At 42.3% G+C, this 8,303-nt stretch overlaps 1 protein-coding gene across 1 annotated transcript in view; it reads left to right on the top strand.

Annotated features, from left to right (window-relative positions):
• The first annotated feature begins 249 nt into the window (after positions 1–249).
• Positions 250–8,303, top strand: part of smpd3 (sphingomyelin phosphodiesterase 3) — an 88,837-nt gene continuing 80,783 nt past the window's right edge. Inside the window, exon 1 of the mRNA XM_039614386.1 lies at positions 250–492. The gene's annotated coding sequence lies outside the window, so the exon portion shown is untranslated. The remainder of the gene's footprint in view (positions 493–8,303) is intronic.

Below are 8,303 nucleotides of genomic sequence, written 5' to 3'. Positions count from 1 at the left end.
AGGTAAAGTCTCTTTTTAAAAAATACATTTTTACATGCACCGTCTTCCATAGAACTATGTTCCCTAAAAAAAATGCGATGCATGACCCAACCAGGTGTTAAAATGCTTGGAGTAACCCAAAAACCGACTCCACTGTACTTTAATAGATGTTAATGGATCAATAAATCAAACACCTATGGATACACTCTCTCTCTCTCTCTCTCTCTCTCTCAGTCGCTAGGGAAGTGGGCGTGGCGTCGTAACCAGGCAGTGACGTCAGCGGGAGCTGTTCAAAGTGGTGTGGTGCTGAAGAGACAACTCTCCCGGCCGCTTATTCAGGCAGCCAGACGCCCGCACGCTCGTTCGCTCGCTCGGCTCTAGGTCGGTTGTTCCGCGGACAGCAGCTGGTCCGGGGACGCTGGATTTCACCGCCTTGAAGAGCGTTCATTAGCGCTCGGTGCAGGAGGACAGAGAAGGAGGAGGAGAAGCCCATGTGGGAGCGATTTCCAACAAGTAAGTCGGCTCTTTCCTCCGCAGCAGCAGTAGCAGGGACTGATACTTTTATACCGGGGTAGAGATGTTAGTAAATCGCCAGTGATCCTTTTGTAACAGCAGCACGCGTGTGTGTGTGTGTGTGTGTGTGTGTGTGTGTGTGTGTGTGTGTGTGTGTGTGTGTGTGTGTCTTCCAGCCGCGCCTAAATCTTAGTCTGTGTGCCTGCCCGGGGTAAAACATTTGACTCACATTTGCATGAACCAATGGTCAGACATGCTCTCTCTCTCTCTCTCTCTCCCTCCGTGTGTGTGTGTGTGTGTGTGTGTGTCTGGCTCTCTCACACATGCACACTGTTTTCCTTGCCTGGATGTCTGGGATGAGATGCAGTGGAAGTGAATGGAAAGTCTCCCCCTCGTACTCGCTGTTTCAGTGAGCTACACGACTGGAACGGTAACTCTGATGTTTTCAGCCGGACTTAAACGTGGTGTTCACTTCACTGGCTGACTGTGCTTTTTCATAAGGCTGCCGCCTGATGTAGTGGTTTTGTGGTTTGAGTGGTTTACACCAGCAGGCATCTTACTGGGAGGACTGGTGTGTTAGTGGGCAGGCCTGCTGCTGTGTCTCCTGATAGCTGATACAGCATCACAGTGTGTGGCAGAAAGTGCACCAGACTCTCTGTTAGTGAGGTTTGTGTGTGTGTGTGTGTGTGTGTGTGTGTGTGTGTGTGTGTGTGTGTCTTTTAATTCCAGAGTATAGGTTTAGGTGTGGCCTGACCGGTCTCCTCTCCTCTCCTCATTTCCTTTTATGGGTTCTTCTTTTTCGCCTCCTTCCCTCTGTTTCCTCCCCCTGCTTCTTCCTTCTCCTTCTTCCTTTTTTCCTTTTTATGCCCTCATTGTTTTTATAGCTTCTTTTATCTTCAGTCTTTTGTTTCCTCCTCTTTTCCTTTTCTTTTCTCCTTCACTCGTCTCATCTTGCCTTTCTTTTTCCAACCTCTTTTAATATTTCTTGGTCTTGTCTTTTCCATGTCTTAAGTTGTCAGACATTTAATTTCCTCTTCCTCATCAGCTCTCTCTTATCTTATTTTTATTTCTTTTTTTTACCTCTCCTTTCCTCTCTTCTCATCCATCTTATCCTTTTCTTGTACGTCCTCTGTCCTCCCCCTTTTTGCACCCCCTTTTCTCGCTCTTTTGTCTTCTTCTTGTAATCTGGTCTTTCTTTTTTTCTTCCCACTTTTTTCCACCACATCCTTTCCCATTCATTTCTTCCTTTCATCTCTCACCATTTTATCATCTCCTATTGTCTTTTGTTTCCTCCTTCCTTTACTTATTTTGCCTCACTTGTCCTTGCCTACACCCTTTGCCCCTTTTTGTTCTCTCCTTTCCTTCCTTCACTTTCTCCTCTCCTTTTTTGTCCCATGTGCATTTCTTTCATTTATCTCATGTTGTTTCCTTTCCTCTTCTCTTTCCCACCTTCCTTCTTTTTTCTCAATCTTTCATTTCCTCTGAAGTATTGCTTTATCGTCCACTTTTATCTTTTGTTTCCTTCTTTTTTTTTAAAATCAATATCATGTCCTCTTTTACCCCCATTTGGCTCTAATCTCCCACTTTTTGTTCTCTCCTGTTGTTTTACCATCCTCCCTGCCTTTCTTTCCTTCTTTTCTTTTCTTAGCTTACCCCACATTGTTTCTTTTTCTCTCCATTTCTTCTCTTCCTTTGTTGTCCTGCAACTTTTCTTCCCACCTCTTCTCTTTTTCTCCTGCTCAACTTTTATTCTAGTCTCGCCTTATCTCATCATATTTCCTTTCATCCTCTTCTCTCGCATCTTTTTTCTATAGCTTGGTCTTTCCGCTCTTCTCCTCTCCTCTCGGTTTTTATTGGCGTTGCTGATGTGGTGAAAGGGAGTGCAGCCTCCACACATATGCACATCCAAAGTAAAGCAACCGGCAGTCAGCTCTACTGTCTTTTTGATTTTGCTCTCCTTGCAGCATAAACACCATCCGATGTGACAGCAGCCCTGTAGAAGACATCAAAGTCGGAAACCTTTTTTTCCCATTAGGACTCATTTTTCCATCTAGTTTCCCCATTTTCTGTATCTCCTCATTAAAGCTTAAAGATAATTTTCAAAAAGGGTCCAATTTGAAAGTTCAGATGCTGAGAGGTGCTTATTTTTAGTTCCTAAATCAAGATAATGACCCTGATCACGCCACTGTGACATCATCTTTTTATCCAAATTTGGAAAGATCCCTTTAAGGACTTGCCACACTGCATCACTCCCTTTCAATAAACACATGTGGTGTCGCAGGAATCACCAAGACCTCATGTTTACAGAAATATAGCCCATTAAAATGTATTTTAAACACTGCTTGCATCACAGATGTGAGGATGTGCTGTGTCCCAAATCTTTATGACTGCTGGGAATCAGGACTTGTGCTTTGCAGCTGCTGGAAAAATGAAATGTAAAGAAACAGGTGCTGTGTGAGAAAATCATTTGGTTACAGTAGCTGTTTATTCATCCATCTGTTTTTCTGTCACTTTACTGTACTGTTTGTGCTATGAGGCAGGTTTAACCCTGGGTTTTCACGCTTACAAATGTGGTTCACTTCTTACCAGGGCACATCACCATGGTAACTTATGCTGCAGACCTAACCTGCTTCAGAAAAAAAGAAGCAATCAATTCCCTGAAAAAAAAAAGCATCAATGATCTTCAAAGATCCCTCTCAGCCATCTATAGCCTTTGTCTTTCCTTGAGGAGTACCTACAAGAGGTATAGATTCTTGGGAACAATTTTGTTTCTTGTTCTTTTCTAACATTTGTTGGCCTCAGCAATTTTAAAGCCACTTCATTGTTCTTAAAATAGGAATATAATCCAAAAAGAGGGCACCTAAATGTTGTATTTGTTAACTTTATATCAATGCAATAAGTAAACCTTCTTAACAGTTAGCTGTGCTGACAGGAAGCAGATCCCAGGTATAAATGTCCTGGTTGGCTGTGGCATGTTCGGGTAAACTGGTGATTTTAAGTGGGGACGTGTCAAGGTCTATGGTAAGGATGGATGTTAGATCCTCCTGCTTCGTGATGATGACGTGGTGATACGTATAAGTCTGTTAACTGAAACAGATGGCTTTTCTCTTTCCTTCCAGACTTTAAAAGGATTTTAATTTTATTAGTTTGTTTAGTTTTACTGACCACTCAAAATACTTTGCCGGAAGTCACATTCAAACATTGACACAGCATGATGTTGTACTATAGCTAGATGCACACACACATACACATTTCTACACTGGCTTCAACAGTGATGCTTTATATTGCGCATTATGTGTTTAATCTGTACAGATTCCTCTAACTGTACAGATGGCTGTTTTTGTCCTTCTTCCTGTAGAGCTGCACATGTTTGAGGTTCTACATGCAGTGCTGTGAAAAAGCATTTTTTCTGCCTTCCTGCTTTTTTTGTCTTTTTTTGTCATTTTTTAAGTATATGTTTTACATTTGGAGTGGCCAAGTCAAAGTCTGGACTCAAATCAGATTGAGATGCTTTGGCATGACCTTAAAGGCACCATTCATGGTAGAAAACTCTCCAATGTGGCTTCTCATGCAAAGAAGACTAGGACAAAAATCCTCCGCGGCACATGAAAGATTCATTTCCAATTATCGCAAACACTTGATTACAGTTCTTGCTGCCAAGCGGAGCACAACCAGTTATTAGGGTTAGGGGGGAAATGACCTACATAGCCAGGTAAGTTTGGAAAATGTTCTTTGTATTTGCTGACAACATGAGAGTGCTGTATAACGAATACTTCTGCATTCATGTGGATGTAAATATACGTACACAGAAAAGAGTTTAAGCCCTCTCTTTGCATCTCTTTGCATTTAGATCTGTTCTTGTAGCCCGCCTATTTTTGTAGTTCCCCAGTTATCTCAGAATTAGAGTAATCCTGTGCCTTTAGTCAAAACACCATGTCTGCTTTCAGTTCTGTCACATATTTAATGGGGCCCGTGGTTGCCAGCGCAGCAGAAGTCTTCACAATATGCCTGCATCTTTAAACACAATCTTGAGACTAACATCTTCAGTCTGGCTTGCACAACATCTCCGCGTTTGCCAGTTCGATTGCTTAAATCATCACCTTCTGTTTGATATTTAGAAATGAAAACTGTGAGTCATAACCCTCTTTGGTGAGTGCCTGTTAATGGTTTTTTTTTTCTAATTGTGGTTTTAGATGTGTAATCTTTCAAAAAAACGCCCTGATGTCTTTATTAAATTCAGTGGATGCTGAGAGCTTTGATGATTAACATCTCAGAACAAGGCCGGAGGCGTGATCTGTGCTCAGTTTGATGGCCCGATTTGCTGCGTGTTCAAAAATCCCATGAAAAACCTAACTAGGACTCACCCCTCTTCCAGTGGCCTTTCTGTTACTGGCAGAAAATGTGAAGAGAAGTAGTTCAACTAGCCATGGCCCTGGGTGTCCATCAGTCTGGGCTATCTGTTCCTGACAGGCAAAGCAGGTGATTGAGCGGACCTGGCTGGTCAATAGCAGAGGGAGGTGTGGGGGTCTCTCATGGGAGTTCAGAGATACCTGATAGTGCAGGATCCGGTTTCTCTCCCTGCAGGCAGGTACAGAGAAATCATAAATACTCGTTAATAGATGGTTGAATAATATTTGGTTCTCACAGTGAATGGAACAATCCACCTGCTCTAAATTGCCTCAAGGAGGTCAGAGGTCATCTCGGTGAAAAACATGACTAAGATGGATGTTTGTCATTACAGAAGCTAAGACTTGATCTGTTCATCTGCTGCAGCTGGTTGTGAGGCTCTATTCATGCTTTACTCCTTGAAAGCCTACTAGGACTAACGCATGAAGCTCTTTTCTAAACTGGGTGGTTTCAGGTCTGATTATAGAGCAAAATCACTGGCTTTGCATCAGAAGTTAGAGAGGGGGGTTTCTGCCTATCCAGAAACTGCTCTAATACTCGCCAACCGCGTCTTTATTGATATATAAACTCGTCATTCAGGGTGTCAAATGTCGTCTTTATGGGGGAAACAAGAAGAAATGCCTTGTGAGTGTATCTCTGAACCGTTAGCAGCTTGTTACACGTTCGAAAGCTTCACATGAGCCCAAATGTGTAAAACGTGCAAAACGTTTTGAAGCAACAATCTGTCAGAATTTAAACACTACATAAGTACACAGTGTAGATTCTGTAATAACCTGACTTGTTACCGCCTTATTCTACTTTATCTACCTTTAAGTATTTTTATGTAAAAATAATTACATTGTAATTTCAAATAGAACACATTGAAATTCCATTTATTTAAAACGTACAACATTTTATAAAGTGCTGCCGAGTGTTTCTCTCTTCCTCAGAGTAAAAATGTATTTTATCATGAACTGCACTAAAATTAAACCTTGTAGTGGCACAAGAGGTAAAAGTCGAACATCTCCATCCTCCGTCCATTGCTCATTAATCTGTTCTCATACTAGCTTCATCCCAACTAGCTTTTGCTTTACAGTTTTTCATTCAGGTCATTTTTGGGCTGCCAGATTTGCTGCTTTATTTTTAGCGATGATGCAATTGCTTTTTTTTCCATGCAAGTCCAATTTTTTCATCTTGCCAGGTCAAAAGATGCTGCACGTTACATCTCCATGAGCCGACTGCGCCCTGCACAATTTTGATCAAAATTGTGATGTAAACGTGATTTTGAGCTGTCCTTCCTCTTTGTTTTTAATGTGTCTCATATGAGCCTGAATACAGCGTATCCCCACAACCACCAGTGACAGATCCAGCAAGCAGCCAAAGTAAACACACAAAGGAAGCCCCGACTGCAGCTTATACACTTTCCTTTTCTTTCCAAATCTCATTTTAAAACTGGAATCTTTATCTGTCCTTGTGCAGCAGTGAGTGGTCTGCAGCAGAGATTAGAGGCTTGTTGTTGACAGTCAAGTGGAGGCCTGCTGTCTTTTGAATTAGCCACTGAGATCCTTGTAGGACGTGTGATACCTGTGGGCTTATGTTAATTTCAAACCATGAGGATGGAATCGTGGTGTGAAACGTGGCTGCCATGGCTCACTCTCTATTACAGCAGACCTCACTGGCACCGGTAGCACAGTATATCGTACTCTAAAGTACAATGTATGTTGATGATTTGATCATAAGGTGCAAAAATAAGGTGAAAGGATCAACGTCTTTACATTAGCAGCTCCATTGGAGACTATTATTTTTGCAGTATAGCAGGTTTATTCATTTAGCTTTTGTTTGTTTTTTAAACACAGCAATTAATCATAATTTGTCTAAATAAGAGAGAGTGTTTTGGATGCAGTGGTTAGCGTTGCTGCACAGTAGGAAGTGCCTGGGTTCAGATCCACTGGGCCTTTATGTGTGGTGCTTGTATGCTCTCCCTGTGCCTGAGTGGGTTGCAGCACATAATTAAGAAAGGCATTCTTAATTATGATTCAGGAGATTTTTGTTTTGTGGAATAATTTAGAATCAACATATTTTTTGCCATTTACGTTGTTCAGCAAACCTGTGGTTCTAGGTTGTGCTAAAAGCATTATCTATTGTTGCGCCTTTAGCACAGCAATCGAATACACACACAGATGCACAAAGACACACACATGACTCCGACAAAAGGACTGCGAACGCTTTTATTTCTGAACGGGACAGAGGAGAATGGAGATATGTTTTACTGCCAGTCTTTTAGCTTGATCATCCAAGCTGAGAGCCTCTTATTTATATATATAGAAGCAGAAGTTTCGAGTGTGTGAGTGTCTGAAGGCAGGTGTGACTGGTTACCACATATTTTTCAGCAGACTTGCACCTTATGGTGAGCACAATTAAAAAAACCCTGCCAGGTTTTCAGGTTGCAGACTCTCAGAGGACCGTTTTTCACCGCCTGCCAATATACCGCACACATGGATTGGTGATGTGGCGTCTGTGCGCTGCAGCAGATCAGACAGGCAGCCACTCATTGAAAGCCTGTGGGATTAGCTATTTCACAGGATTGTCACCCTGATCCTCTAATGTTTTGTTAGCATGGCCTACTTAAAGACCACATCTGGTCAGTGTGATGCTATGCAGGAGTGCTAAAAAAGCTGTTTAACCTATATAACATGAGGTCTATGTGGTCAGGACAAGGTTCCAAATAAAGCTACGCTACAGCCATCGTTTCCTTCCTTTAGTCCAATGGCCTGTTTTTCTTTCACAACAACAGAGCAGCTGAATTTTACTTGAATCTTTTTGAACCTGCACAACATCCAGATAATGCAGTTAAAATAATTCATTATTCATAGCAGGACATAAATAGTTAGTCTTCTGGGTAAATGTGATTGCGAAACTGTGTCGAGCTTGAGGAACGTTTTCCCCGTTTGCTTTCTGTCTGAAAGTTAGATGAAGAGATTGGCACCGACCTTTGTTCGTGCACAACTGAGTGAACAATTCAGAATACTGAGTTCAAGCCTTGGCATATTAAACTTCTCTGAAGGTTTTTCACAATGATATCTTATTTCAGCGCTCCCCAACCCCCGGGCCATGGACCGGTACGTGAGTCGTTTTGGTACCGGGCCACGAAAGTTGAGGCTCGGGTGTGAAATTGATGGTTTTCAGGGTTTTTAACGTTAACTCAGTTTCCCTGAGTCTTTTCCCGTGTTGTAGTTGGTCGTGTCCAAATTCATTGCCTGCATCCTCCTGAGGCCGCATTTGTAGACCGATTACGTCACTGCGACGCGACAAAGGCTGTCCAAATTCGTAGACTCCTCCGAATGCAGCCGACAAATGCGTCCTCCTTTTCCCCGAATTTGAAGGATGGGTCGTGTGTGTCCTTCGTGGCCCACCATATCCCAGAA

The sequence above is a fragment of the Oreochromis aureus genome, linkage group 7, assembly GCF_013358895.1.
Source record: "Oreochromis aureus strain Israel breed Guangdong linkage group 7, ZZ_aureus, whole genome shotgun sequence".
Taxonomy (NCBI): Eukaryota; Metazoa; Chordata; class Actinopteri; order Cichliformes; family Cichlidae; genus Oreochromis; species Oreochromis aureus.
This window is presented reverse-complemented; position numbering and strand designations above follow the sequence as displayed.